This window comes from Symphalangus syndactylus, chromosome 13, assembly GCF_028878055.3.
Source record: "Symphalangus syndactylus isolate Jambi chromosome 13, NHGRI_mSymSyn1-v2.1_pri, whole genome shotgun sequence".
NCBI classification, from domain to species: Eukaryota; Metazoa; Chordata; class Mammalia; order Primates; family Hylobatidae; genus Symphalangus; species Symphalangus syndactylus.
In genome coordinates, this window is record NC_072435.2 from 126,142,727 (window position 1) to 126,156,340 (window position 13,614).

The 13,614-nt window shown below is 54.1% G+C and overlaps 1 protein-coding gene across 18 annotated transcripts in view; it reads right to left on the bottom strand.

Moving 5' to 3' along the window:
• Positions 1–13,614, bottom strand: part of RIMBP2 (RIMS binding protein 2) — a 400,662-nt gene that overhangs the window by 67,786 nt on the left and 319,262 nt on the right. The window lies entirely within an intron of this gene.

Here is a 13,614-nt window from a genome sequence, read left to right on the forward strand (position 1 = left end):
ATGTGACGTGTGCAGCAGGGGCCGCCTCCCGCCTCCACGGGAGAGCAGTGCCTGATAAACCCAGCTTCTCCTGCCACCTGGCTACTGGCCAATGTGAGAAACCACAGGTGCCAAGAAATCCTGCAAACGCTCAGCTCCCAGCCAACCGTAGATTGTTCTGGGCTGTGCGTGCAGCCCGGGCACTTTGCAGTTGGCAGGCTTTGCTAGAGCTGTTTGGAACTTAGAGTATGAGGCTGTGACGTGGCCCAGACACAGGGGAGCAGCTCAGGTGCTGTCCCATGGATGCAAGGATGCAATTCTTCTCATCCAGGGCACCCGCCCCCTCGATCTGCAGAACCCTTAAGAACGCCACTTTGAGCAATAAGGAATCTCTATCTGCTACATTCAGTTAGCAACACTGCTGCATTTGCAGACGACACGAAGGCACCTCAGGAGCCCTGGGGAAGGCAAACATCTCCCCCGGGGACACACACAGGAAAGGGGTAGCCCAGCAAAGCTCCTTCCTCGGGGCAGGACGGGCCTGGGCTGTGTCCAATCTCAGGACATCTCTGACCCTTGTGGGCTTCCTCCCAGGTCAGAGGTGCATGGGCAAAGCCCCGCTCCCTGCTCCCCTGGGACTTGAGCTCTACGTAAGACATGGTTTCCTGAGGTGGGTTTCTGGCACCCATCACAGAAGGTGCAGAACAGAGGGGTCAAGGACCCACTCTACCTTCTCACCCCGCGTTCCCTTCTCCACCGTGCTGACCGCCCCCCGGCACTGCGGCAGCTCCTGGGCTGTTTGTTTCTTGTCGGTGTCCACGACTACACTCTCGGCCCCAAGCCTCTGCTTTCTGGCTCATGGACACACCTTCGATACTCTGCATGGACTCAGCACCCAGCAGCTGCTCAAAGAGCGTTTGCTGAATCAGTGAAAAAGGTGAGCCCTGAGCTGTGGGCAGCGCTCCTTGTGGGGATGGCTCGTCGGGTCTGCGTCAAGGCCGCTTTCTTGCCACTCCTTACTTTAGGATGGCTGGAAGAATCCCGTTTATGGGATTGCTAATGTCATCTGTGGGGCTGACGACACTGACGTTTCCCCCAGTGAAATGTCAGCCCCATGAGGGCAGGGCTTTGTCTGCCTGTTTCCTGCTGCGTCCTGGACCTGAGCGAAGGGCTCAGCAACAGCCCCCCACCTCCCCCTCCCCCTCCTCCACCCCTCCTCTTCATCCATCCTCTCCCCTACTATCCCTCTACAGGCAGCAGGCTTCTCAGCTCCTTAGTCCAGAATGAAGCACTATTTATGGCTGAGATCATGGATTTCTAAAATAAACCTAACAAATCCAAAGCCTATAATTAATTTCTTTGATTCATTAAAAGAAATCAGCAGTATTCTTCTTTAAAAAGCTGAATGGGCTTGGCCAAGCCGGCTGTGTCTACCGAGGAAGGTATAGAGCTAAAAACCCAGGGGCTCCCGGGCCTGACATGGAAAGCATCCGAGGGAACCCAAGCCCGGGGACAGCTCTGACCCCAAATGTGGGGTCTGCAGGTGGGATGACGACTCGGCTTCCCAGGGCTTGCAGGGGCTCTGACTCTGCTGGTTCAGCCCTTAAGACAGAGTGACGGGCCCTGCAGGGCAGCCAGGGTCCTGGCCAGGGAACAGCTGCCACTGCCCACTGCAGGCAAGGCCAGACCCCGGAGGGCCCTGAACTCAACTGTGTGAGCCAACAAACCCCCAGGCACCCGTGGGGCACTCGCGGAGCCTTCCCGGGGCGTGGAGAAACAGGAGACGTTTAATAATCATGCATTCATTCTAGCATGCTACAGGGAGCGTGTAACTGGCACACCCATTCCCTAACGTCGTGTCTATGAAAATGACCTAACTAAAATAGGCCAGGTGCGGTGGCTCACGCCTGTAATCCCAGCACTTTGAGAGGCTGAGGTGGGCGGATCACCTGAGCTCAGGAGTTTGAGACCAGCCTGGCTTACATGGTGTAACTCAGTCTCTACTAAAAATACAAAATTAGCCAGGCAGGGTGACATGTGCCTGTAGTCCCAGCTACTTGGGAGGCTGAGGCAGGAGAATCACTTGAACCCGGGAGGCAGAGGTTGTAGTGAGCCGAGATTGAGCCACTGCACTCCAGCCTGGGCAACAAGAGTGACACTCTGTCTCAAAAAAAAAATAAAAATAAAAAATAGATTTTTCATACAACAATCTTGATAAAATTATAGCAATAAAGAAGAGATCAGCGGTTGTCAGGGTTTCAGGTTAGGGGAGGGTGTGACGAGGGAGGGTACCATGAGGGAGTTTCTCTGGGTGACAGAGCCATCTGTACACCTGATGGTGGTGGTGGTTACAAGAATCTGTATATACCACCAAATGCCATAGAGCTATATACAAAAAAAAAAAGAGTGGATATAAACACTGGAGAAAGCAAGTAAACTCCCCAGCATGCTATAGCGCTGCTCCCACGCCAGCTTCCCGGCTTTGAGAACACACACTGGCCACGGGGACTCCACCACCGGGAAGCCGGAAGAGGGGCCGTGGGAACTCTCCCTGCTGTCTTTGTAAATTCCCGTGAACCTAAAATTACTTCAAAATAAAGTTTTCAGAAATGAAGAGATTTTAAACAATAGGAACTAAGAATACAGGTGGCATACAGAGACGGTGAAAATAATGAAAGGTACCACCCCATCAAGGGGGCTAAGGGCGGCTGAGGTCGCAGGAGCCTAAAGCAGGTTCTGCATCTGATACTCACCTACGCAGCGGCCGGCAGGCTGCGGGCTGCCTGCTTTTGTTTGCAGGAGGGCGGGTTGTTGCAATACAGAGGGAAGAGGGCAGGCTGTCTGCTCTCACATGGTTGCGTGGGACTCCCAGAAATGATGGGGGGTGGGGGGCCAAGGATGAGGGTGAGTCGAGCAGCAGCTGCACTCTCTGTGGTTTGGTCCCCAGGGCCTGGCAGGGCCACTCCCACACCCGTGTCCTGTGTGGGCCATAGTGGCGCTTCCCAAGGTTAAGGGCCTTGGCCTGGCCCATCAGTCCATCCTCAACTCTTAGTTCAGGGCTTGGCACAGGGTGGGCATTTAACAGATCACAATAAGCTGTGGGTAAACATATCTATGCACAGAAAGTGTGGAGTACCCTTGAGTTAGAGATGAACCAGGTCACCTCTGTCCAAGGCAGACAGAAAACGGGTAGAGGAGCAGCCACTGGGTGGCTCACCAAGGAACCCTGAGACCCCTGCCAGGGGCCGGTGGGGTTCAAGGAGGGCCGCCACCGGCCTACCGAGGGGCCTGCATCCTCTGTGCACAGAGTGGGGCCTGGAGCACAGACTCACAGGATACCTAGAGCTGAGGGTTCCCCGTGGGAGAGGGAACCCAGCCCTGATGAACACCCAGGCCCGCGATGACACAGCGCGTGACCACGGGTAAGGAAAGACCACACCACCCAGGTCCGCACGAATGCCTGAACCCCAGTGCCACAGACGCAAGACTCAGGGCCTGAGGCCAGACTCCCCTAGCAGGGCCGGACTCCTCTTCTCTCTATGGCCGAGGCTTGGGGTGACTGGGCAATGAGCTGAGGGAGGAGGGGCGGGAAATGCCTGAACATTCCCCAGCTGGGGGCAGTGGGCAACAAGAGTGACACTCTGTCTCAAAAAAAAAAAAGTCCCGGGGCCAGAGTGCCCGTGAGCAGCCAGGGCAGTGCCCATCAGAGGTTAGTCCCGTCCTCTGTGAAACAGCCATGATGACACAGCCTGTTTCTAGGATGTGCGTGAGGCCGGAGTGCATCAATGCGGGCTTAGTGCTCAGAAAATGGCCGCAGGTGGAATGCTGGACGCACGGAACTGCTGTTAGCAGCAGCAGCGGCGCTCGCAGGAGCAGCTGTAATCCTGGTGGCAGCGCTGGTATTGATTAGCAGTACTAGTATCAGTAGTACTGGTATTTTTATAACCTGCAGTAGTAGAAGCCTTGCTTTGGTATTACAGCATTAACAGCAGTGGTAGCAGTAGTAGTATTTTTTGTAGGAATAGCGTTGGTATGAGTGTGGTATAGTAACAGTGCTGTTGGTATTAGTATTAATAGCAGCATAGTATTAGCAGCAGCAGCAGCAATATTGGTATTATTTGTACTAGTAGCAGCAGTATCATTATTACTACCTGCAAGTGTACTGGTGTTATCCTTCACAGTAACAGTGTGGTGTTAGTAGCAGCAGCAGATGCAGTATTAGCAGCAGCAACAGCAGGGATATTGGTATTCTTAGCAGAGTAGCAGCCAGCCACTGTCCTTGCTTCCTCCGCAGGTTCCCCAGGGCCTGGCGCCGGGGACATCCACCGCGTTCTGAGGGGTGTCGGGAGCAGGAGGCCCACGGGCAGCAGTGAGGGGGGAGAGCCAGCTCGCCTCGAGTCCCCTCCCCACAGTCCTCTCGCCCCAGCCAGGACCTGGGCTCACTGCACAGGAGATTCCATGCCCTCCTGTGACACAAAGTCACTCCCTTCTTGAAGCCTGAGAAACACCCCCAGGCTCCCAGCTGTCACCTCCTCCCAGAGGGTGTTTCTCCTCCAAGGGGTCACCAGATAGGGCCAGTGGTTCACCATGCACAAGGGACCTGTCCCCAAGACCAAGCTACCTCCCGCCAGGCTCCACCTATGACACTGGGGGTCACATTTCCACATGAGATGTGGATGGGAGGATGCCCAAACCACGCTGCCCTGCTTCTCTCAAGGGGCTGCAGAGAGCCTGGCCCGCGGGTTGTAAGGACGCCGGCTCTACCCAGCTTTTCTTGCCAACTGCTCCTTACACCTTGGGGGGTCCCGGGGTGGACTTGAGTGCTACGGCAAATCACCGTGTGGACACAGCCCTGCACGCAGACTGGCAGGGGTGCCGGCAGGGGCAGGGGCAGGGCAGACCTGCAGGAACTCAGGATGGGGTGGTGAGCAGGGCAACTGGCTCTGTCCAAAGGGCCCAGGTGCAGCCCACCAAAGTCAAAGCTAAAGCTTCTGGTTTCCCAGGAGCAGCAGGGCATCGTCCCCTCCACATCTCATGTTGAAATGTGACCTCCAGTGTTGGAGGCGGGGCCTGGCAGGAGGTGTCTGGGTCCTGGGGGTGGATCCCTCATGAATAGCTTGGTGCTGTCCTTGCCATAACGAGCAGGCTAAGTTCACACAAGGTCTGGTTGTTGAAAAGAGCCTGGCACCTCCCATACCCTCCTGCTGTAAGCACACGACACACCTGCTCCCCCTTTGCCTTCTGCCATGATTGTAAGTTTCCCAAGACCTCCCCAGAATCCAGCACACCCCCTGTACAGCCTGCAGGACCATCAGCCAGTAACTCTCACCTTCATACACCTTCATAAATGGCCCAGCCTCAGGCATTCCTTTATAGCAAGAATGGCCTGACACACCCAGGGAATTTTCAGTTCACGGGAAAATCTCACATTTTAAATGCTGGTGAGTATTTAAAGGTCCATCAGCAGCCTGGGCTGACAGGCATATCTAGAGATGGCTGCAGGCTGTGGCTGCTGGCCGTGGTGCTGCTCTGCATGACAGCATGGTGACACTCCCGCATCAGCAGGTTGGGTGTGGGGGGGGGTGGTCAGGTTGGATCAAATGCCCTCATGGCCCTGTAGATGCCCCCAGCTGTACCCACATAAGCCTCCAACACACAGGATGATCCCTCACTTACTCCTGGGCCTGGGGGGCTCTGGAACTTAGAATTTGCAACCCTCTGCATGCCTACATCCACCTGGGCACTGAGCACGCACTTACAGACAAGCTGGGCAATGCATTGCCATAATTGAGGATCCCACCCAGGGGTGGCCAGTGTAGACACCAGGAAGCCCGCACTGCCGCAAGCCTGGAGACAGCTGCCCTGAGGATGCCTGCCTGGCTGCGTCTCCACCAAGGCCCAAGGCATGCTACTCGGCGTGACCAATATCAGGAAAAATAAACAGTAAAATTATTGGCTTTTTCCTAAGCATAAGGGATGGGAGAAACGGGCATTCTTCGGTTAAAATGAAGATGTGTCACCCAGCTCACACATCTTAGCACTGCCCCACCTTTGAACGAGCAGGGTGTGGACTAGTGAGGCCCTGCTCCTGCGGTCTCAGGCACACTGCTCAGAGCTGGGTCTCTAGCTGGTCCTGCATGCGGACGCTGACTCGAGGAATCTGGTGGCCCTAGTCCCTGCGCAGTTCATGTGCTTTCCCCGAATGAGTATCATGGGGCCAACGTACAAGCACCCTCCGAGCAGGGCAGAGCGCTGGCACCACGTGGAGCTCCCAGACCAGGCATGGAATGTACCCTCTCATGCCTGCTGGTCCGCCAGCACATGCTCAGTAAATGCTTGTCTGCTGGGAGAATCCGCTGTGAGATTGCTTTCCCTGTAACCTACCCTGAAGGTGTGGAACAGGGGCACAGTCTCCCCCACCTCAAATGCCTACCAAGGAGAACCTAAGAGTCCTGCCGACCCACACCCAGCTTGTTTGCACCTTTCCTTTAGGCTCCTTGCCTGAGCACAGCTCCCTGGCTTCTTGGCAGCAGGGAAGGCTCTCGTGACTGCCAGGGGGGTCCCTGCTGGGGCTAAGAGCTTCCAGTTGCCTATGGGGAGGAATTGCCAGCAGGAGCCGCTTCCAAAGCATGCTGAGAGAAAAGGGCAACCTGTGGTCCTGCCCCAGGCAGGCGCATTTACACCACAATATTTATTTCCGGATACAGAGTGCTGTCCTGTCTGGGTTTGGGACTGGGCCTGGGTGTCACCCCAGCTGCAGGGATGCAGAGACACACCCAGCCCCATGGTGCTGGCTCCTCCCCATCCCGAGGCCACCTGCAGGCGCTAGGGCCTGCAGGGCACTGCTCAGAAGCAACTGAGTCCGGACCAGGCAGGAACAGATGGCACAGTCATCAGGCAAATCAACTATAATTGGAACAAGCAGCAGAGGCTTGCAAATGTGGATGTGGCTATTTCTAAAGACAAGGGGGAAGCATCCAAAGACACCCCCGCAGCTCCCCCAGCTCCTGGCTCAGTGCCCTCCTCTGGCCTCCCGGCCTCTGTGAAGAGGGGTGATAAGCAGACGCTGTGCTGGCAGCTGGCTTCCAAACGGGGTGGTTCTGAGAGCAAGGGGTCCCACGCATAATCACTCCAGAATCACAGGCAGAACCCAAGGATGGTCCAGGCTCACCCGGTCACTTGACTTAGTGTCAGAGGCATTCAAACCACAGCGACTCCATCTTGAATAGGGGCTGGGAAAGATGAGGCTGAGACCTACTGGGCTGCAATCCCAGATGGTGAAGGCGTTCTAAGTCACAGGATGAGACAGGAGGTCAGCACAAGATACAGGTCACAAAGACCCTGCTGATAAAACAGGATGCAGTAAAGGAGCCACCGAGACCCACCAAAACCAAGATGGCAATGAGAGTGACCTCTGGTCATCCTCACAGCACATTATACGCTCATTATAATGCATTGGCTGCTAAAAGACACTCCCCCCAGCGCCATGACAGTTTACAGATGCCACCGCAACATCAGGAAGTTACCCTACATGGCCTGAAAAGGGTGGAGCCCTCAGTTCCGGGAACTGCCCACCCCTTCCCCCCACAAAAACTCGTGAACAATCTACCCCTTTTCAGCATATAATCAAGAAACAACCGGGAATAGCCCACGCTGCTGCTCTGCCTACGGAGTGGCCATCCATTCGTTTCTTCACCTCTCTCACATACTGGCTTTCACCTTCCTCTACGGACTCACCCAAACTCTTTCTTGCGCAAGATCCAAGAACCCTCTCTTGGGGTCTGGATCGAGGCTGCCTTCCGGTAACATTAGGAGCAATTTGGAAACAAATTGTCCCATGTGCTGTCTTTATGTGATTTCATTGCTGACTGGCTGAATACCAACTATGTGCCAGGCCCTATGTGATTTCATTGCTCACTGGCTGAATACCTACTACGTGCTTGGCCCTGCCTGGGGGAGTCATGCATTGCTGCTGACTCAGAGAGATCTCCTGGGTACGTTGGTGTTAGGCCATTGCACCAGGGCAGAAGACAAGGCCAACAGGGACTTGTGGTCACACCCCCAGCGGGCAGTAGGACCCACCCAGTCTCTCTGGCCTCTGAGTCTCTCTGTCCAGAGCCCACCTAAGCCCAAGCCTGTGCCCTCACTCACCCATACATTCCCCTAACACACTCACTGGCCCAGGGGTCACCCAGCCTCTGAACAAGAGCCAGGCAGGGCTGGTTCCCTGCAGGCCGAGCAGGCCCAGGGCCTGGGACCACAGCCCTTTACCTTCAGGCCCAGCGCCTGGGACCACAGCCCTTTACCTTCAGGGGCCCACAGACATGGTTCCATTTTAGTTTCTTTTAAAATCAGAAAAGAAGTGAAAAAGGGTGAGAAATACATAATGCATCCAACCTGGATAATACTCATCTTTATTCTACCCTAGATGCAAAACACATCTGTTAGGATTATTTTATGGAGGAAGAGACAACCCCTAAAGGCAAAGGCCACACAGCCCACAATCATCCACTGCAGGCCTGAGGCCAGACCCCTGCGGGAAGGTAGACCCCAGCCTGCCTGGGAAGCAAGCACGTTGGCCACCCGGAAAGTCTCCCAGGGAGGAAGGGGGGCTGTTCAGGAAAAATAGCCAGGCTCCTCTGAGGCCAAGACGAACCGGGGCTGATGTCACCTGCGGTTCGATGCCTCGCTCCACGAGGAGACACCCAAGGCACTGTGGAGAGAAGGCGAGGGATTCCCATCAGGGTGCCCTGAAGAATCACCACAGAGCTGCTGACACACACACGCCAAGCACACAGCACTGGTGCAGGGTCCTCACGACATTCCCCTGACCAGGAAGCCCAGATCCTCATCTCTTAGCCCAGCCACATGGTGACAAGCACACCAGCTGCTAGACTTTTCTCAAAGCACGTGAGAGGGTGTTACCAGGCTGATTTCCTGCCCTCAGGGCCTGGCCCTGGCCCTGGCACTTGGGAGCTGTGAGTCCTCAGGTAAGTGGCTCGTTGTCTCTGTGCCCCAATTGCCTAATCAGCAAAATGAGGTGACAGAGAACCTCAGACAGTGGTTTCAAGGGTTAAATATGACTGTATTTCTCAAGGGCCTGGGGTAAAGCGACTTCCTGCATTCCTACCCTCTGCTACTGCTGCACACCGAGGGAATATCAGCGGGTGAAGATGGCACGGCCAGTGCTTCCTCAGTCTGGAGCTGCCAGCACTGACTTCTGATTCAGCCTTCAGTACACTCTACAGGCAAGTCCCCTCTGCCCCCACCCAGCACCTGCAGGGAGGTCAGAGTTCTGAACTGACGGGAAGCTGTGCTCTGCAGCAGCCGTTGAAGGCCTGAACTCCGGAGCCAAACTCCTGGGGCTCGAATGGGATTCTGCTCATGACTATCTGAGACCCTGAGGCAGGTCATTCATTAACCTCCCTGTGTCTTGATTTCCCCCAGACATGAAGAAGATCAGGTGAAATGGGCATTATCTTGTGGATGTCTCGATGTCTCTCCTACGCACTCTCAGGACAGGGCCCAGCACAGGGCACCTGTTCAAGGTGGTGGTGGTGCTCTCATTGTTTGCTTTTGCTTCTCTGTTTTGATACGACTCTGAGTGCCAAAGAAATTACTTAACTCCTAGCAGCTGGAATCTCCCTGCTCTCAGGTTCTTAGGTTTACAAAAAGAGCTGTCTTGACAGGCAAGTTCCTGAAAACCTCCGTTATATGTTTCAATCCTGATGCACAACTTTGCTAAACCCCAAAACTAGCCAAGGGTACTCCTTGGGCCTCAGGACTTCATGCAGTGTGACCAAGAAAAAAGACACCTCCCCGCTGCCACCGAAACCTCCTGGCCGTTCATTCTTTAGAGAACAGGACCTAGAAGTGTCCATGGCACTGGAGTTGTGTATATGAGTACCGTGAAAGGAAAATAAATCTCAGGACCCCACAATCACGAAGCCAAAGGGAAGCATCAAGCTGGGAACTGTGTCAGCAAACCTGCCTTCCATTTTATTTCTAAATAAGACAGCCGCAAAGATTAAAAAGCTACACACCTCGCTCACAATTTACACACACAGAGATTCCTTGTGGGCCTGGATATCTTCACCTAAAACACTTCTGTGGAAGTTCACCCAGGCAATGTAAATTGATCGTTTATCTTCACAGGGGTGGGACAAAGAAGTCAGCTCCTAACCGTCTGCTCACCCGAGACAAAGGTATATCTGATTGTTTCTTCTGCCCTATTATTTATGCAAAAATGCAGATTCACTGAGCCAGACTAAGGCATAAATGACTATTCCTCTGCCTCCCTCTCACATGGAAATTGTGTATTCAGTGAAAGACTCATCAGAGACTCAAAAGAATGCAGCCCTTTGTCTCTTCTCTACCTATTGAAACCACCATTGCAAAATTATAACTGAGACAGTGAAAGAGATCTGATCTAACTCCGTCGTGCTTCTAACCTCCAAGCTGTCCTTGTTCATTCCTGGGTGTGGGCTGAATGAACTCTGTGAGGAGCTTAGTGTATAGTTTAGCTTTGAAACAAAGAAGGTAACAGCCCTTTCCCAAAACAAGCCTCCTTCCCTGCCTGGAAATGAGACTGCCTTTGCAGGACTAACAAATTGGCCACAAGACTATAAATTATTGTTTAAGAGCCATGCAGCTAAAGGCTGCAAGATTCTGACCCTCCCCAAATTGCTCCTGGAGATAACATCACTACTGTAAAACCTAAGGTCAGTTCTTGTGATATTTTGCAGACCCTGCCCTCTATGGATAAACTGGCTCATCTGGTCTTGTGGCCCCCAGCCAGGAAGTGACTCAGTGCAAGAGGACAGCTTCGACCCCCTGTGATTTCATCTCCAACCCAGCCAATCAGCCCTCCCAAATCACTGGCCCCCTAGCCACAAAATTATCCTTAAAAACCCGTCTCCAAATTCTCAGGAAGACTGACTGAGTAGTAATAAAACTCTGGTTTCCTGTACAGCCAGCTCTGCATGAATTACTCCTTCTCTATTGCAACACCCCTGTCTTGATAAATTCACTGTATCTAGGCAACGGGCAAGGCGAACCCACTAGGCAGTTACACTATGACCCAGAAGCCCCCGCTTCAAATTGTCTCACCTTTCCAGACCGAACCAATGTACATCTTACACTTATTGATGACTCACATCTCTCTAAAATGTATAAAAGCAAGCTGTACCCAGACCGCCTTGGGCACATGTCAAGACCTCCCGAGGCTGTGTCACAGTTGCGTCCTTAACATTGGCAATGTCCTGAATTGATTGAGACCCATCTCAGACACCTTTGTTTCTCCGTGTGCTCAGGCATTTTATGTAACACGTGTTCTGGGGTGTATCCTATCTAGGCGCTCTCTATGGCATCTGGCTGAGCATGGAAGCAGGCTGCTCTGCCTAGTGGAATGTTCTGTCTACAGAAAGTCACCAATATGCCCCATTCTCCAAGGACACAAACACCTAGGCATGAAACCCCCACTGCACACCACGGGTGGTTCTTTGATGGGCGAGTGGGTGGGACTTGACAGCCATGGTTTCTCGGTCAACAGCTGCAGTGTTGGGATCAGGTTCCCAAGGTGCTCACCCTGCAAAGGCCAGAGCTTCCCAGGGAACGCACTGCTGAGAACACTCTCTGCTTCCCAGGAGCTGGCCTCACAGGCTCCCTAAACAATGCTTCTCAGACGTCAGCGGCATGAGACACATCTGGAAGGGTGATTACAACCAACCTTGGGGCCCCTCCCCGAGGGGTTTGGATTCAGCAGGTCCGAGGCCAGGCCTGAGAGGCTGCTTTGCTCACAAGCTCCTGGGTGCTGCTGCTGCCCCAGGGAACCCACTTAGAGAACAACTTGTCCAGAAGTGAGAATGGCCGTTCCTTCCACAAACTCACCATCCAACTTAGAGGGGTGGAAAACTTTCAAAGGCCTGTCCCGGGGGCAACCCAGCCTCTCCTCCACCCCAGGGGAATAGCAAGGGGGTGGTCTGTGACAGAGAGGAGCGCAGGCAGCCTCCCTGGCCCGTGGGAAGGAGCTTGCTGTCTGCACAACGCAGAGGCAGAATGGAAGGGTGTGAGGCTCAGGCGTGCAGCTTGAATTCTGATGACCGGTAACCGAATTAACCAAATTCAGGGTTATCCGCTAGGCTCTCTCAACAACTCTGGACCAAGGGTAGAATCAACCCACAATTTCTCTCCCCTGTGGTCATCTGAACCCCAGGACTGCTCTCCCAGCCTGAGAGTCACAGCCTTGGCAGGACGGGAAGAGCCATGTGTCTGGGCCTGCGCGGCACCTCAGCGAGCAAAGCATTGCATTTGACGCCCGGATGAGGGGGATGCCCTGCTCACGGAGCTCCTCGAAGCAGCTCCTTGGCTCCCCCAGGCTGAGGAACCCTGACCACCCCCCACCTGCGTCAGAAGCTGCAGTTCAGGAAGCAGAGGCAGGTCAGAGCAGGCCCAGGACTCATGGCAGCGTCCACTCACGGGAAAAGCATCGCCAAGCACGCCGGGCAGGGAAGATGCTATTCTCTAGAATACCTGCATGCTGTCCAAGGTGTTCTGCACGAAGAGCAAAGCAAGACAGTTACAGAAAGACGCCGTAAACAAAAGACACAATTCCCAGCACGTCCGAACTGCCTTCTGTTTTTCAAACCAAAGCACACTATGTTGCGACTGTCACATTTGAAAGCATGCACCACCAGCAGCATGGGGTGACAGGTGACAGCGGGATCATGGTGCAGCAGTCCCTCAGAGGCGGATTGAAGCCACACAGGGTCACGTCGATGGGCTCCGGGGCAACTGGGGAGAGGGAACTACCTTTTCTGCCAGGAGATGATGCAAATTAAAGTGCGGTGGATAACTCAGGCCAGGGAAAGTGAATTCTTTTCCAGGGAGATAAATCACCATTTGGAGGTCTGTTTCTATCCTCCCAGGTTATATATTTTCCTGTTTGCTACTCATCGCTCTCCTCCCTCCAGATAGTCATTAACTAATGGAGGCTTTCAGAAAATCCATTTTAATATATAGGATGATAATAATGAAACCTTCTCCTGTGGGAGGAATAGACTTCAAAAGGCAACGTAAGAGATGCACATAGCCTGTTTTAAGTGGCTGCTGCTCCCCCGGGGACAAGGGACAAGGTCATTCTGAAGAGGGCAGCCTCTTCCAATACTGGGAAACCGTGGCCTCTCTTAAGGGAACATTACTGGGAGGAGGCCACCCCAGGGCTGATCCACTTCTACGTAAATCTCTCCTTGTGGGGTGGTGAATTACACAACCCTTGACTTCAGCAGGTGGGGGCCCCGGCTCACCATAGCCCAGCCACTGTGCATGATGGATGCAAACAGCAGAGGCCTCAAGGGGACCCCATAGCCCTCCCTGTCTGCCTGGCTACTCACTCCCAAGAAGGCTGGCATTGGACCAGGAGCCAGGGACAGGGGTGGTCACTCCCAACACGCCACTCACACAGGTGAGACGTAGCCGTTGTTTCCTTCCCAAGGCCCCAGTGGGAAACGTCTTTGGGAGGCAGGAGAAGGCCACTCACGTCGTGTTTGCGAGGACCACACCCGGGGAAGTGCCTCAGATGGCGCTGAGGACTCTGATTCCCCAGGACCTCCCTTCTCTGACCCTACAAATGCCTCC